This window comes from Hemitrygon akajei, unplaced genomic scaffold, assembly GCF_048418815.1.
Source record: "Hemitrygon akajei unplaced genomic scaffold, sHemAka1.3 Scf000041, whole genome shotgun sequence".
Taxonomy (NCBI): Eukaryota; Metazoa; Chordata; class Chondrichthyes; order Myliobatiformes; family Dasyatidae; genus Hemitrygon; species Hemitrygon akajei.
In genome coordinates this window covers 9,399,678-9,415,141 of record NW_027331927.1, presented here as the reverse complement: position 1 = coordinate 9,415,141, position 15,464 = coordinate 9,399,678, and the positions used below count along the sequence as shown (strand labels likewise).

The following is a 15,464-nucleotide window of genomic DNA, read 5'->3' as shown; positions in this document are numbered from 1 at the left end:
TCTCGTCGGTGGAAAACAGGCAGAAACTTAAGATGCTGGAAGTCTTCACTAAAAACATGAAATAGTTGAAGCTATTCTGACGTACAGTTGTGAACCGAAATCGCTAACTTTGTTCCTCTGGAAATGGACCTGTGCACAAGCGCTTGTTTTGTGATACACACTGGAACAGTAAAGAAGACACAGTTTTCCCCTGTGAATTTTCCTGGTACCACTTAACCTGTTGTTCCGGGAAATGTGTTCAGTACAACTGTTGCTCACATGGTTCACAAGAATAATCTCCGGAATGAGAGGGTTTATGTCTGACAAACATTTGATGACTCTGGTCCTGTACTCTATGGATTTCAGAAGTATAGAGGTGGACGGAATCTTATTTAAACCCACAGAATACTGAACAGCATGGTGACAGTGGACATGGAGAGGATGTTTGCATCAGACGGAGAGTTTATGATCTGAGAGGACAGCCTCAGAATCAAGAAGTTTCCCTTTAAACCTGAGATGAGAGTAACGTCGTCAGCCAAAGAGTGTTCGACATGTGGAGTTTGTTGCAACAGATGGTGGTTGAGGCTGTCATTTGGTATATTGGTGGCAATATATTATTGATTACTAGAGTAGGAATCATGTTTTGTTAGCCAGAACTACTAGACGATTAATCCAATACAGCACGAGGCATGGTTAAAAGCAACCTTTCCGATTTTAGATTCATCATTTCAAAATGGCTGCCGTGTTAACCTTTGTCACAATGTAACTCATTGCGTGTGATGTTGAGTTTGTTATTTCCTTTTTCAGTTACCTTTGTTGAGCCACTTCCTCCGTTTCCTTTGGAACAAACCAGTATAACTGTAAAATCTGTTGCCCAATTTCATCACTCTGTGTTCACTTCCTCCCAGCGTAGAGACAGTAACATCGGGAGCAAATGCAACAGTATGATAGTGGGAGGAAAGGCTGCTGTGAGCATTGGCTGTATGGAATGAACTGAGAACATAGAGATATTGAAAATCTGCAGCAGAATACGCAGGTCCTTCGACCAAACGTGCTGTCTGAAACATGTACTCACTTCAGAAATTTCCTAGGGATACACAGAGCCCTCTATTTGCCAAAGATCTATGTACGTATCAAAAAACACTTTAAAGACCCTACCCTATCCGCCTCCACCACCGTCGCCGGCAGCCCTATCCACGTAAACAACACTGTCTGCGTAAAAGAAAAAAAAACCATACCCCTGACATTGCCTCGGTACCTACTTCCAAGGATCTTAAAACTGTGCCCTCTTGTGCTAGCCATTTCGGCCCTGAGAAAAAGCCTCACACGATCAATTCCTCTCAACATGTTATACACGTCTATCAGGTCACCTCTCATCCTCCATCTCTCCAAGGAGAAAAGGCCAAGCTCACTCAACCTATTCTCAGAAAGCATGCTCCCCAGTCCAGGAAACATCCTTGTAAATCTCCTCTGCACACTTTCTATAGTTTCCACATTCTTCGGGTAGTGAGGTAACCGAACTGAGCACAGTACTCCAAGTTGTGTCTGACCAAGGCCGTATATAGCTGTAACATTACCTCTCTGTTCTTGAACTTAGTCCCAGGGTTGATGAAGCCCAATGCACCGTATGCATTCTGAACCTCACAGTTAACCTACTTGGTGTGTCCTATGGACTCGGACCCCAAGATCACTCAGATCCTCCACACTGTCAAGAGTGTGACAACTAATACTATATTCAACTATCATTGTGAGGTGGTTTACTTTGGTAGGGCAAAGAGATCATGGCTGATCATCTACTATCAATACCCGGATCCTGCCTTGTCCTCATATCCCTTGATTCCCTTATCCATAAGATACCTATCTAGCTCCTTCTTGAAAGCATCCGGAGAATTGGCCTCCACGGCCTTCCGAGGCAGTGCATTCCACACCCCCACAACTCTCTGGGAGAAGAAGTTTTTCCTTAACTCTGTCCTAAATGACCTACCCCTTATTCTCAAACTATGCCCTCTGGTACTGGACTCTCCCAGCATCTGGATCATATTTCCTGCCTCTATCTTGTCCAATCCCTTAATAATCTTATATGTTTCAATCAGGTCCCCTCTCAAACTCCTTAATTCCAGCGTGTACAAGCCCAGTCTGTCTAACCTCTCTGCGTAAGACAGTCCAGACATCCCAGAAATTAACCTCGTGAATCTACGTTGCACTTCCTCTACAGCCAGGATGCCCTTCCTTAACCCTGGAGACCAAAACTGTACACAGTACTCCAGCTGTGGTCTAACCAGGGCTCTGTACAAATGCAAGAAAATTTCCTTGCTCTTGTACTCAATTCCCTTTGTAATAAAGGCCAACATTTCATTAGCCTTCTTCACTGCCTGCTGCACTTGCTCATTCACCTTCAGTGACTGATGAACAAGGACTCCTACATCTCTTTGTATTTCTCCCTTATCTAACTCTACACCGTTCAGATAATAATCCGCCTTCCTGTTCTTACTCCCAAAGTGGATAACTTCACACTTATTCACATTAAACGTCATCTGCCAAGTATCTGCCCACTCACCCAGCCTATCCAAGTCACCCTGAATTCTCCTAACATCCTCATTACATGTCACACTGCCACCCAACTTAGTATCATCAGCAAATTTGCTTATGTTATTCTCAATGCCTTCATCTAAATTGTTGACGTAAATCGTAAACAGCTGTGGTCCCAATACCGAGCCCCGTGGCACCCCATTAGTCACCACCTGCCATTCCGAGAAACACCCATTCACCGCTACCCTTTGCTTTCTATCTGCCAACCAGTTTTCTATCCATGTCAATGTCTTCCCCCCAATGCCATGAGCTTTGATTTTACCCACCAATCTCCTATGTGGGGCCTTATCAAATGCCTTCTGAAAATCGAGGTATACGACATCCACTAGATCTCCCCCTTCTAACTTCGTGGTTGCATCCTCGAAAAACTCCAACAGATTAGTCAAGCATGATTTACCCTCGGTAAATCCATGCTGGCTCGGCCCAATCCTATCACTGCTATCTAGATATGCCACTATTTCATCCTTAATGATGGACTCTATCGTTTTCCCAGCACCAATGTCAGGCTGACAGGTCGATAGTTCTCTGTTTTCTCCCTCCCTCCTTTCTTAAAAAGTGGGATAACATTAGCCATTCTCCAATCCTCAGGAACTGATCCTGAATGTAAGGAACATTGGAAAATGATTGCCAATGCGTCCGCAATTTCCAGGGCCACCTCCTTTAGTACCCAAGGATGCAGATCATCTGTACCTGGGGATTTTTCAACCTTCAGTCCAATCAGTCTACTCATCACCGTTTCCTTCCTAATGTCAATCTGTTTCATTTCCTCTGTTACCCTATGTCCTTGGCCCATCAATACATCTGGGAGATTGCTTGTGTCTTCCTTAGTGAAGACAGTTCTAAAGTACTTATTAAACACAGACAGCGGCTCCAGTCTCACTCCGGTGGGTAAACTTGACTAGAATTTTGACGCGGTTGCTGACGAGGACGGCCCAGCAAGGAATCACTTGACCACACAGCAATTTAAGTTGCGTGCCGGAAAAGAGAGTTGATTGGGTTCGGCAGCGTGCCTTATGGGAATTTGTTAAGTGAATTCGTTCTTTTCTCCTTGGAGCACCGGAGGATGAGAGGTGACCTGATAGAGGTGTATGTGATGATGAGAGGCATTGATCATGTGGATAGTCAGAGGCTTTTTCCCAAGGCTGAAATAGCTAGATAAATCTGACGGTCCGGTCCGTGAAGACCGCATTTCGCTTCACAGTCCGGTCCGTGGATCCCGTATTCCGTCTATTCCTTTTCTCCCTTGTTCCGTTCGGCGCCTTAATTGAGGCACCCGATTCTCTTTTCGGGCTGGCAACTTAAATTGCTGTGTTGTCCAGTGATTCATTGCTGGGCCGTCCTCGTCAGTAACCTCTTCTGAATTCCCGTCAAGTTTACCCACCGGAGTGAGACTGGAGCCGCTGTCTGTGTTTCCTGGGCCACGTCGGGGGATTGCGTTTATATGGAGACTTTTCGTGTCAAGTTACAGAACAGTCTATCGTTGTGTGGTTTTCTTCCCCATGTTCTCTCCTCCGCTGGGTAGGTCTGGCCGTTTGCCGCTACCCTGAGTGGGAAACAGTGTTTTGTGCCCTGTGTCTAAGAATAGTCGCGCCCCTATGTCCTATGTCCAAGGAGGAGCCCCGGATCTGTTTTCCATGTCCTTTGTCGAAGTCAAGTCTAAGCCTAGTCCAATTGAAGAGTCAAGTTCCAAGTCCAAGTCCAGAGCCAAGATTCAAGTCCAAGTCAAGAGCTCAGTTCCAAGCCAATGCGATAGCTAAGTCCAAGTCTAGTCCGAGTCAACTCCTAGTCAAGTCCAGGCCATGTCCGAGCCAAGTTCCTGCCAGGACGTGAGTAGCGAGTCATGATCTAAGTTCCCTGTCAAGTTCTGGTCCCAACTGCAAGTCCAGGTCTCTGGTTTGTCACTCTTCGTCTACCATCGTGTTATCATTTTGTCCTCGCTGATTGGCATTCCCAGCATTCTTACAAAACATAGTTTAGTTCCTAGTGTTTCAGTGCTTGTGTCTTGCATTTGGGTCCGCTTCCATCGCCCCCGTATGTCACTAACATGAGAGGGCACAGTTTTAAGTTGCAGGGAAATAGGTACAGAGGAGATGTCAGGGGTAATACGTTTACTCAGAGAGTGGTGAGTGCATGGAATGGGCTGCCGGCGACAGTGTTGGAGGAGGAAACGATAGGCATTTTGAAGAGATTCTTGAATAGGGACATAGAGCTCAGAAAAATAGAGAGCTACTGGTTACTAAGTAATTTCTGAAGGAAGTAAGAGTCTAAAGGACAGCCTCAGAATCAAGAAGTTTCCCTTTAAACCTGAGATGAGAGGAACTTCGTCAGCCAAAGATTGGTGGAACTGTGGAGTTTGTTGTAACGATGGTGGTTGAGGCTGTCATTTGGTATATTTATGGCAATATATTATTGATCACTAGCGTAGGAATCATGTTTTATTAGCCAGAACTACTGTACGATTAATTCAATACAGCACGAGACATGGTTAAAAACAGCCTTTACAATTTTAGATCAATCATTTCAAAATGGCTGTCGTGTTAAGTTTTGTTACAATGTAACTCATAGCATGTGATGTTGTGTTTGTTATTTCCTTTTTCAGTTACCGTTGTTGAGCCACTTCCCCCGTTTCCATGGTAACAAACCACTAGAACTGCAAGAGGTGTTGCACAATTTCATCGCTCTGTGTTCACTTCCTCTCAGCGTAGAGGCAGTAACCTCAGGAGCAAATGCAACAGAATGATAGTGGGAGGAAAGGGTGCTGTGAGCATTGGCTGTATGGAATGAGCTGGGAATATAGAAAACCTGCAGCATGATACACAGGCAATTCGGCCAAAAGTGCTGTCCCAACCATTTACTTACTTTATTAATTTCCTAGGGTTACTCGTAGCCCTCTATTTTTCTAAGCTACATGTAGGTGATTGATATGTTCCTTCTAACGTAGGCCACAAACTTATCAATCACTCGTACTGGCGACCACTCTGGAAGTCCAAGACGCTTACTTCTACAATGAAAGGAACCGTATGCTCCACGACCGCTGGACTAAGTGTTTACATGTAGGATGGGACTATGTTGAAAAGTAAATTTGCTAGGTTTTCTAAAAATGACTTCTACTTTAGGCCACGAACATATCAATTACCCCTCTTACGTATCCAAGTTTTTCTTAATAGACCCTACTCTATCCATCTCCACCACCGTTGCCTGCAGCCCATGGAACGTACACTCCACTGTCTGCGTAAAGGAAAACCTCACCCTTGACATCGCCTCTGTACCTACTTCCAAGCACCTTAAAACTGTGATCTCTCGTATTAGCCATTTCAGCCCTGAGAACAGTCTCTGCCTATCCACAGGATCATTGCCTCTCATAATCTTATACACCTCTATCAGGTCACCTCTTATCCTCTATCGCTCCAAGGAGAAACGGCCAAGTTAACTCAACCTGTTCTCAGAAGGCATGCTCCCTACTCCAGGAAACATCCTTGTAAATCTCTTCTGCACACTTTCTATGGCTTCCACATCCTTCGAATAGTGAGGTAACCAGAAATGAGCACAGTACTCCAAGAGGGGTCTGACCAGGTTCCTATATAGCTGTAACATTACCTCTCGTCTCTTGAACTCAGTCTCGCGGTTAATGAAGGCCAATGCACCTCCTGAACCACACTTAGCATACGCAGCAGCTTTGTGTGTCCTATAGACTCGGGCCCCAAGATCACCCATATCCTCCACACTGCCAAGAGTCTGACAATTAATAGTATATTCTACTATCATAGATCACCTAGCAAAATGAACCACCTCAGACTCATCTGGGTTGAACTCCATCTGCCACTTCTCAGCCCAGTTTTTCAGCCAGTCGATGTTCCGCAGTAAACTCGACAGTCCTCCACACTATCCACAATACCCGCATCCTAGCAAATTTACTAACCTCTCCCTCCACTTCGTCATCCAGGTCATTTCTGAAAATTGCGAGGAGAATTGTTGCAATAACAGATCCCTGAGGCACTCCACTGGTGACAGACATCCACTTTGCCTTCTGTGGACAAGCCAATTCTGGATCCAGAAAGCAAGGTCTCATTGGGTCCAATGCCTCCTTACTTGCTCAATAAGCCTTGCATAGGGGTACCTTATCAACTGTCTTGCTGAAATCCATATACACTACATCGTCTGCTCTACTTTCATCAATGTGCTCAGTCACATCCCCAATAAAATCATTCAGGCTCATAAGGCACGACCTGCCTTTGACAAAGCCATGCTGACTATTCCTAATCATATCTTGCCTCTCCAGATGTTCATAACTCCTGCTTCTCAGGATCTTCTCGATCAGCTTCCCAATCACTGAAGTAAGTCCCATTGGTGTATAATTTCCTGGACTATCTCTATCCACCTTCATGAATAAGGGAAAAATATCCGCAACCCTCCAGTCAGTTAATATCTGCGCATTAAAAATAAACAGAAACCGCACTTGCAGGAAATTTAAAGTAGAAAAGAGAGAATGTTGGAAACATTCAGCAGATCTGCAGCATCTCGGACAGTCCCAGTTCTGGAACTGGGTCTCCCACCATTTCTCCTTTCACAGATGTAGTCTGATGTACTGAGTTCTCAGCATTTTCTATTTTATAATTTTACATTGTGTTTCTGATACCCTGAGGGAAATATCGCAGCCAACTATGCTGGGCATGACCCCACACAGCAAGAAGTCAGTGATCAAAGACAGATACTGGAGAGAAGCTGGTGTATCCGTATGCTCTCACAATCGACAGCCTGATAAACCAGTCTGAGCAACAGTGCAGGCAGAAGATTCTTAGTTTCCCGTCCCACCTTAGTTTGTGAATCGAAAATGGTAAATCTCCGCAAACAAATTTTCTGTGTGTCACTTATAATATAGATGGAGTCTCTCAGAATACAGAACTAGCAGTGTACGCGCTTCAATCCAGGTTGTTAATTTTACAGCTGGGACTGGAATTTATTCTGTCTGTAGTGAGGCTGAAGTCTCGGGTGGTTAGACATGGGTTATGGAGAAATCGCCATCTGCTCCACCCAGTGGATCAACACACCTGTCAAGTATTCTGGAGACTTTTGAAGAGGTCACTGTGGAGATAGATGAAGTAGGACAGTGATTTCGTCCACAATAATAATTAACACACACACACACACACACACACACACACACACACACACACACACACACACACACACACACACACACACACACACACACACACACTACATATGATAGCTTAATACATTGACTGTATGTCCACGAAATGACGCTAGGCAGAGAAGTGTCTGGACATAGAACATAGACCATAGAACGTACAACACATTACAGGCCCTTCGGCACACAAAGTTGTGCTGACCCTCAAACCCTGCCTCCCATATAACCCCCCCCCCACACCTTAAATTCCTCCATATACCTGTCTAGTAGTCTCTTAAACTTCACTATTGTATCTGCCTCCACCTCTGACTCTGGCAATGCATTCCACGCACCAACCACTCTCTGAGTGAAAAACCTTCCTCTAATATTCCCCTTGAACATCCCTCCACTTACTTTAAAGCCATGCAGTGACTGAAAGGAACTGTTAAACTAGTGGTGATGGAGGTTGCATAGGGTGGGTTAGATATATATATATATATATATATATATATATATAGCCTTGATGGGGGTTCGGCTGGAGCCGGTGATGTGTTGGGAAATTTCACTACCCATTGTCCAGCCTTCCTGGCCGCCACAGTGCCGTTCCCGTACCATGCAGTGATGCAGCATGTTAAGATGCACTCGACCGTACATGTGTTATAAGACATGAGTACATGTGTGCAATACATGGTCCATCTGCTTTCCGCCTCCTCGGAAAGTCGAGATGTTGGTGAGCTTTACTGATAGTGTGGAATGTGCTCTGGGCCCATGACAGGTTGTGTGAGATGGAGTTTGAAACTGCTTCCAGCTTCGACAGCTATGCTGCTGATGTAAAGATGTGTGTGAGTGATGCAAGTTCTCCCGAAGTTGATAACCAGCCTTTTGTCTCGTTGACATTGAAGAAGAGGCTAGTCCGTAGTCATTTGCTACTGAAAGAATGGATTTGATGCCTGCATGAGTGAATTATTGCCGATGGCCGTGAAGTCATCAGTGAGCTGGTGTCCACACTGCTCGAATATTCGGCCTGGGGTGTTTTCTGGCCCGGCAGCCTCACAGGGGTTGAATCTCTGCAGAGTCCTTTCATCTGCTGTTGTTACATTGTGTGGCTGTTCTCCTCAGAGAGGGTAGCTTTCGTGACTTGCTCGAGTTGCGGGCCTCGAAGCATTGATTAGAGCGCCAGGGAGAGGAACGTGACTGACCAGTCAGAGCTATTTTTCGTAACGTAGTCTGCAAAGCCGTTGATGCCCAGTCAAATATACTCGGCCCGAAAAGTTGACAGCGCGCCTCCCTATAGATGCTGCCTGGCCTGCTGTGTTCCAGCAGCATTTTGTGTGTGTTCCTTGAATTTCCAGCATCTGCAGATTTCCTCGTGTTCAGCTGTCTATGACAACTGGAAATTAAAGAAACACTCAAGTTGTTGGAGACATGAATTCAAATCAGAAAATGTTTGAAGCCATTCCGACACAGGTTGCCGGAGCTGAAGCATTAACTTTGTTTCTCTCTCCGTAGATATTCTTCATCTGTTGAGTGTTTCTCGTATTTGCGGTTTTTTAGAACATTGCGTTGGAATGGTTTAAGTCTCCTGGGAAATGGAATTGTATAGGACACACAATGTAATTCATTCTCTTACAGAAACAGGGCTTTCAGCCAATCTAGTCTGTGCCATTCTCTGCTCAGTCCCATCCACGTGCACCCAGACCACAGCCCTCACTACCTCCTTTATCCGTGAACCCGTAGAAAATTCTCTTAAATTTTGCAATTGAACCTGAATCTGCATTCGTACCAGCCTATGAGTGAAGCAGTTCCTCCTCAGATTCCCCTTAAATATTTCACTTTTTGCCCTAAACACATGACCTCACCCAAACTGAGTGGCAAAACCTTACATGAATTCACCCTATTTATACCATCATTGTTTGTATACCTCTAGCAGGGGTATCCTTTGTAAACCTCTGGCAGGGTTTCGCATTCTGGGGGCCACGGACACCACGGTTAATGGTAGGGGTCCGTGGCATAAAAAAAGTTTGGGAACCTCTGCTTGCATCACAATCTCTTGTGCTTCACGGAATCAATTTCTAACTTGATCAATCGTCCCGTTACTCAGTTCTTTAAATACCAGCAACATCCGTTTCTGCCAGCGCTCCTGCCGTCTCGACACTAGCCTGCCAAGAGCTATTTAGTGTAAGCTGTTCCATCTCTGACACATCCGTGCCCTTTCCTGATCTCTCCATCTCTGCAGCCAGGTTGTCAACCAACATCTTTTACAAACTTACTGATCCCCATGATAATCTCGACCATACCTCTTCCCAGCCTATCACCTGTAAAATGCTCTACCCTTTTCTCAGTTCCATTGCTCTCCCTGCATCTGTTCCCCGATGCTGTCCTCCCTCCGTTATTGATATTCTCCTCACTCACATTTACTCAGTGCTCACCCCATCTTCCTCCCACCGTAATAGTGATGGAGTTCCTCCTGTCCTTACCTACCACCCCTTCAGCCTCTGCAACTTCCACCATCTCCAAAGAGATCTTACAACTAAACATATTTTTACCTTCCACGTCCATCCCACCCTCTTCTTTCAACAGGGATCACTCCCTCCACAATGGCCTTGTTCATTCATCCCTCCTCACTAATCTCCCTCCAGCCACTTATCCCTGCAAGTGGCCTAAGTGCTACACCTACCCGTACACCTCCTCCCTCATCTCCATTCAGACGCAAAACAGTCCTTCCAGGTGAGGCGACACTTCACCTGCGAACCTGTTGGTGTCATCTATTTCGTCGTGTGCTCCCGATGCGGCCTCGTTTACATTGGTGAGCCCAGCCATAAATTAGCAGACCATTTTGTCGAGCATCTCTGTATCATCTGCCACAAGGGAGACTTTGCAGTGGCCAAACATTTTAATTCTGATTCCCATTCCGACGTCTCGATCAATGGCCTCTTCTTGTGCCAAGATGAGACCGCCCTCAGGGTGGCGGAACAACATCTTATATTCCATTTGGCTACCCTCCAACCTTATTGTATGAATATTGAATTCTCCTTCCAGTAAACAAATCACACCCCTCCCCCCCCATTCTGAACTTTCATTTCTCCCTGGGTCCCCTCATTCCCTTTCTCCTATTGACAACGCTCTGATTCTTTCCTCTCCAGCTCTTGAACAGACCATCACTTGACTTCACCTATCACCTTCCAGCTCCCCTCTTTATCCCCACCCCCGACCTTTGTATTCAGATCACTTCCCCCTCCTCCTCAGGAATGAAAAAGGCTCGTGGTCCAAAATGTGGACTGTTTACTCTTTTCCATAGCCACTGCCTGCTGCGCTGAAATCCTCCAGAATTTTGTGTGTGTTGCTCTGGATTTCCAGCATTTGCAAGCTTTCTCGTGTTTAAGTGTGGCAATTACCGTAACAATTATTTGGGCTTTGTTGAGATTGTGCCTGGAATATGGTGTAAAATCTCGCTCCTCATACTAACACGGGTTATACAGACCAAAGAACAAACTGCCGGAGGAACTCAGTGGGTCGGGCAGCATCTGTGGAGGGAAATGGACCGTCAACATTTCGGACAGAGACCCTCCCTCTGGATTGAGAGTGGACGGGAAATAGTCAGAGGAAAGAGGTGAGGGCTGGGGATGGGGCAAGGGCTGGGGAGTGAGAGGCGGATCCAGGTGAGGGGAGAGGTGGGACGATGGAAATAGTGACAGGGGTGGGAGGTGAGTGGTTCGGGCAACACGGGGCTGCAGAAGATATTTAATTCCACGGAGGATTACAAGAAGTTAGAGAGTGTTTGTTTTAGAGATTCTCCAGGCTGATTCCTGGAGGACGATGAAGATCAGTGATCGTCCTCACATAAAACAGAGGCCGGCAGTTAGTGGAGACCGAAGGGATCGAGGAAATGAGGATAAGGCAGAAACATGTGGCTGAGATGGGAGAGCAGCCGTCATCTTGTTGATGGTTTGAGGGGCTGAATGGCCACTTCCGCCTGTTTCTCACTTGATGTTTCAGTGTTCCTGTCCAGTGAGGCTCCGGAGGAATGTGAATAGAAATTTGTGTTTATAAACGTAGAAGTGATTTCAATGAAACCTGCACAATTCTTCTTCGGGTGGGAATTCAGTGTCGGAACGGGATGAGAATTGATCCAGTAACTCTGAGAACCGGGTGGTGGAGCGATGGGGGGCGGGAAGATGCAGAGGGAGAGATTAAAAGTGTAGCTGGGCTAAATATGAAATAATATGTAAAATGCGGCTTGTAGGTCGGGCATGAGGGGCGAGGAGCAGAGTCACCGGTTCAGGTGGGAAACCCTCCAACCGTCACGTGATCCAGGTTCTCACTCCCATTTCAAACGCAGATCTGCAGTATCTCAGGTTTTCGCTTCCGAGGCCCCGCCCCCGCTCTCACTGACTCCGGATGGGCGGGGTTTTCTTTCTGTTCTCTGTTGAAGCGGATCGTCTGCTGGGAGCGGATGGTCCGATCGCTGTCTCCTGGAACAAATAATCAAGTTCTCATCGGTGAGTATTGATAACCGGTTACTAGGAGTGAACGCGACCGACATTCTCCCATCGGTGAGTACTGAAGCCGATCCCGGGGGAAGTTGGGCACCTGATGATGGGCAGGGAGTCCCGTTAACATCCTCGAACCGGTGGTCTCGTCCCGCTTCCAGGATACAACCTGTCGTGGTCGGTCCGGGTTATGGGACCTTTACACCGAACCGCCTGAGGTGAGCCGCCGCTCAGCCCCTGGTGTTCTGGTCCCAGGAGCGGGATGAGGTGGTGATGCCGAGACTGAACCCATCCATTAAGATGTACCTGGTGAACTTTACCTCCATCACCCGGCCCGGTATCGGATCCAAACTTCACCTGGATCGATGCCTGGGGTCGGTTATTGTTTTACATATTTCCAGCACACTGGAAACGGCCCTATTAATGCGAGAACTAAGACTTGTTCATTTATCTGTGTTTCTCGGAAATGTGTACACTCCTTCCGGAATTTCCAAAGGAGCAGCCCACGCTGTCTATTATTTCCACACAATTGAAATGGGGAATGTTTTCCATGTACAGAGTTAGAGTGAAAATCGTGTCTTCGGTATTCTCCACACAGATCAATACATTGCAGGAGTACATTGAGGTAAAACAAATCATTGTGGTTACAGAGAAAGTGCAGTGCAGGTAGATATGTGGTGCAAGGTTACATCGATTTAGACTGTGAGGTCAGGAGTCCACTCATCACGCTGTTCGCTTCTAACAGCAGAATGGACACAGTCCATGTGCCTGGTGGCGTGTTTCTGTTTTATTTTATCTTCACCCCTGTGGGAGGGTGAGAAGTGAGAATGTTCAGGATTGTGGGGATCTTTCATGATATATATCAACCATCTTATTCAACCTCTGTCCAGTCTGTATCCCATCACCTCACTGTTATATATCAACCATCTTGTTCAACCTCTGTCCAGTCTGTATCCCACCACCTCACTGATATATATCAAACATCTTGTTCAAACTCTGTCCAGCCTGTATCCCACCACCTCAATGATATATATCAACCATCTTGTTCAACCTCTGTCTAGTCTGTATCCCACCACCTCAATGATATATATCAACCATCTTTTTCAATCTCTGTCCAGTCTGTATCCCACCAACTCAATGATATATATATCAACCATCTTATTCAATCTCTGTCCAGCCTGTATCCCACCACCTCAGTGATATATATCAACCATCTTGTTCAACCTCTGACCAGTCTGTATCCCACCACCTCAGTGATATATATCAACCATCTTGTTCAACCTCTGTCCAGTCTGTATCCCACCACCTCACTGATATATATCAACCATCTTGTTCAACCTCTGTGCAGCCTGTATCCCACCACCTCAATGATATATATCAACCATCTTGTTCAACCTCTGTCCTGTCTGTATCCCGCCACCTCAATGATATATATCAACCATCTTTTTCAATCTCTGTCCAGTCTGTATCCCACCACCTCAATGATATATATCAACCATCTTGTTCAACCTCTGTCCAGCCTGTATCCCAGCACCTCAATGATATATATCAACCATCTTGTTCAACCTCTGTCCAGCCTGTATCCCACCACCTCAATGATATATATCAACCATCTTGTTCAATCTCTGTCCAGTCTGTATCCCACCACCTCAATGATATATATCAACCATCTTGTTCAACCTCTGTCCAGTCTGTATCCCACCACCTCAATGATATATATCAACCAGCTTGTTCCACCTCTGTCCAGCCTGTATCCCACCACCTCAATGATATATATCAAATGTCTTGTTCAATATCTGTCCAGCCTGTATCACAACAATGATTATACCAGCAATCGCTCTTCTGTCGATGTCTTCATTGTGAAGTATTTTGCCTTACTGAGTCATTTCTGAAATCGGTGTTTGTTACCTGGATTACGAGAGGATTTATTCAATACAGTACGTGGTAGGTTAATGACAGCCATTCTGATTTTAGTTTCAATGTTACCAAATGTCCGCTGTGTTAATCTTTGTTAGGAAACAAATTGATAGTGGGATGCGGAGGATGTTGTGAGCACTGAATGCATCGACTGTATTACCCCTGTGTTGAAATGAAGGCAAAACTAATGAATGTGGGCATTAAAGTTTTGCAGCTTCGTTCAGGCCATCACAAACATCTTGTAATCAGTCAATAGTTGCGCAACATTTCAAGTAATAAGAGAAAACGCTGAGAGCATTCAGCAGATCGGGCAGCATTTTGGACAGTCCAGTTCTGACACCGGGTCTTCCACAGTTTCTCTTTCCTCAGATCCAATCTGATGTACCGTTTCCAGCACTTTACTTTCAATTTTATATTAAAAGCATTTTATTCCTGTTAGCCGGTAGGACATGTGATGATTGTGTTGTGCAATATCCCATTTTCTTAACTCCAGATATGGCACCAGTTCTGATCCCACTGTGAGAACATTTATATCTCACAGGAGGCTGTACGAACCCATGTCCTTCTCTTATGCAGAGGTCACTGACACCCCCTCTCCATTCCCAATCTGTACTCGCAGCCCATGTCGGTGATGGCTGTCTAGGTTAGAACCATAGAACAGTATGGTACAGTACAGGCACTTCAGCCCTCTATGTTGTGCCGACCCATATAATCATTAAAAAAAGTACTAAACCCACACTACCCCATAACTCTCCATTTTTCTTTCATCCATGTGCCTGTCCAAGAAGATCTTAATTACCCCGAATGTTTTAGCCTCCACCACCATCCCTGGCAAGTCATTCCAGGCACTCACAACCCTCTGTGTAAAAAACTTACCCCTGAGGTCCCCCCTAAACTTCCCTCCCTTAATTTTGTACCTATGCCCTCTGGTATTTGCTATTGGTGCCCTGGGAAACAGGTACTGACTATCCACCCTATCTATGCCTCTCATAATCTTGTAGACCTCTATCAAGTCCCCTCTCATTCTTCTACGCTACAAAGAGAAAAGTCCCAGCTCTGCTAACGTTGCTTCATATGACATGTTCTCCAATCCAGGCAACATCCTGGTAAATCTCCTCTGCACCCTCTCCATAGATTCCACATCCTTCCTATAATGAGGTGACCAGAATTGAACACAATACTCTAAGTGCGGCCTCACCAGAGATTTGTAGACTGAGACTTTGTAGGTTCTGGGACTCTGTAACAAACACAATGTTAACAGCAACATTAGACAGTAATTAATTAATATGAAGAGAAAATTGTTGCTTCCTGACATATCCTGTCAGATCCAATGGATCAGATCCTCCCTAGTTTACCACTTA

At 45.6% G+C, this 15,464-nt stretch overlaps 1 protein-coding gene across 1 annotated transcript in view; it reads left to right on the top strand.

The window, feature by feature from the left end:
* The first annotated feature begins 12,142 nt into the window (after nucleotides 1-12,142).
* Nucleotides 12,143-15,464, top strand: part of LOC140720325 (NACHT, LRR and PYD domains-containing protein 3-like) — a 510,894-nt gene continuing 507,572 nt past the window's right edge. The window contains exon 1 of the mRNA XM_073035188.1: nucleotides 12,143-12,195. The gene's annotated coding sequence lies outside the window, so the exon portion shown is untranslated. The remainder of the gene's footprint in view (nucleotides 12,196-15,464) is intronic.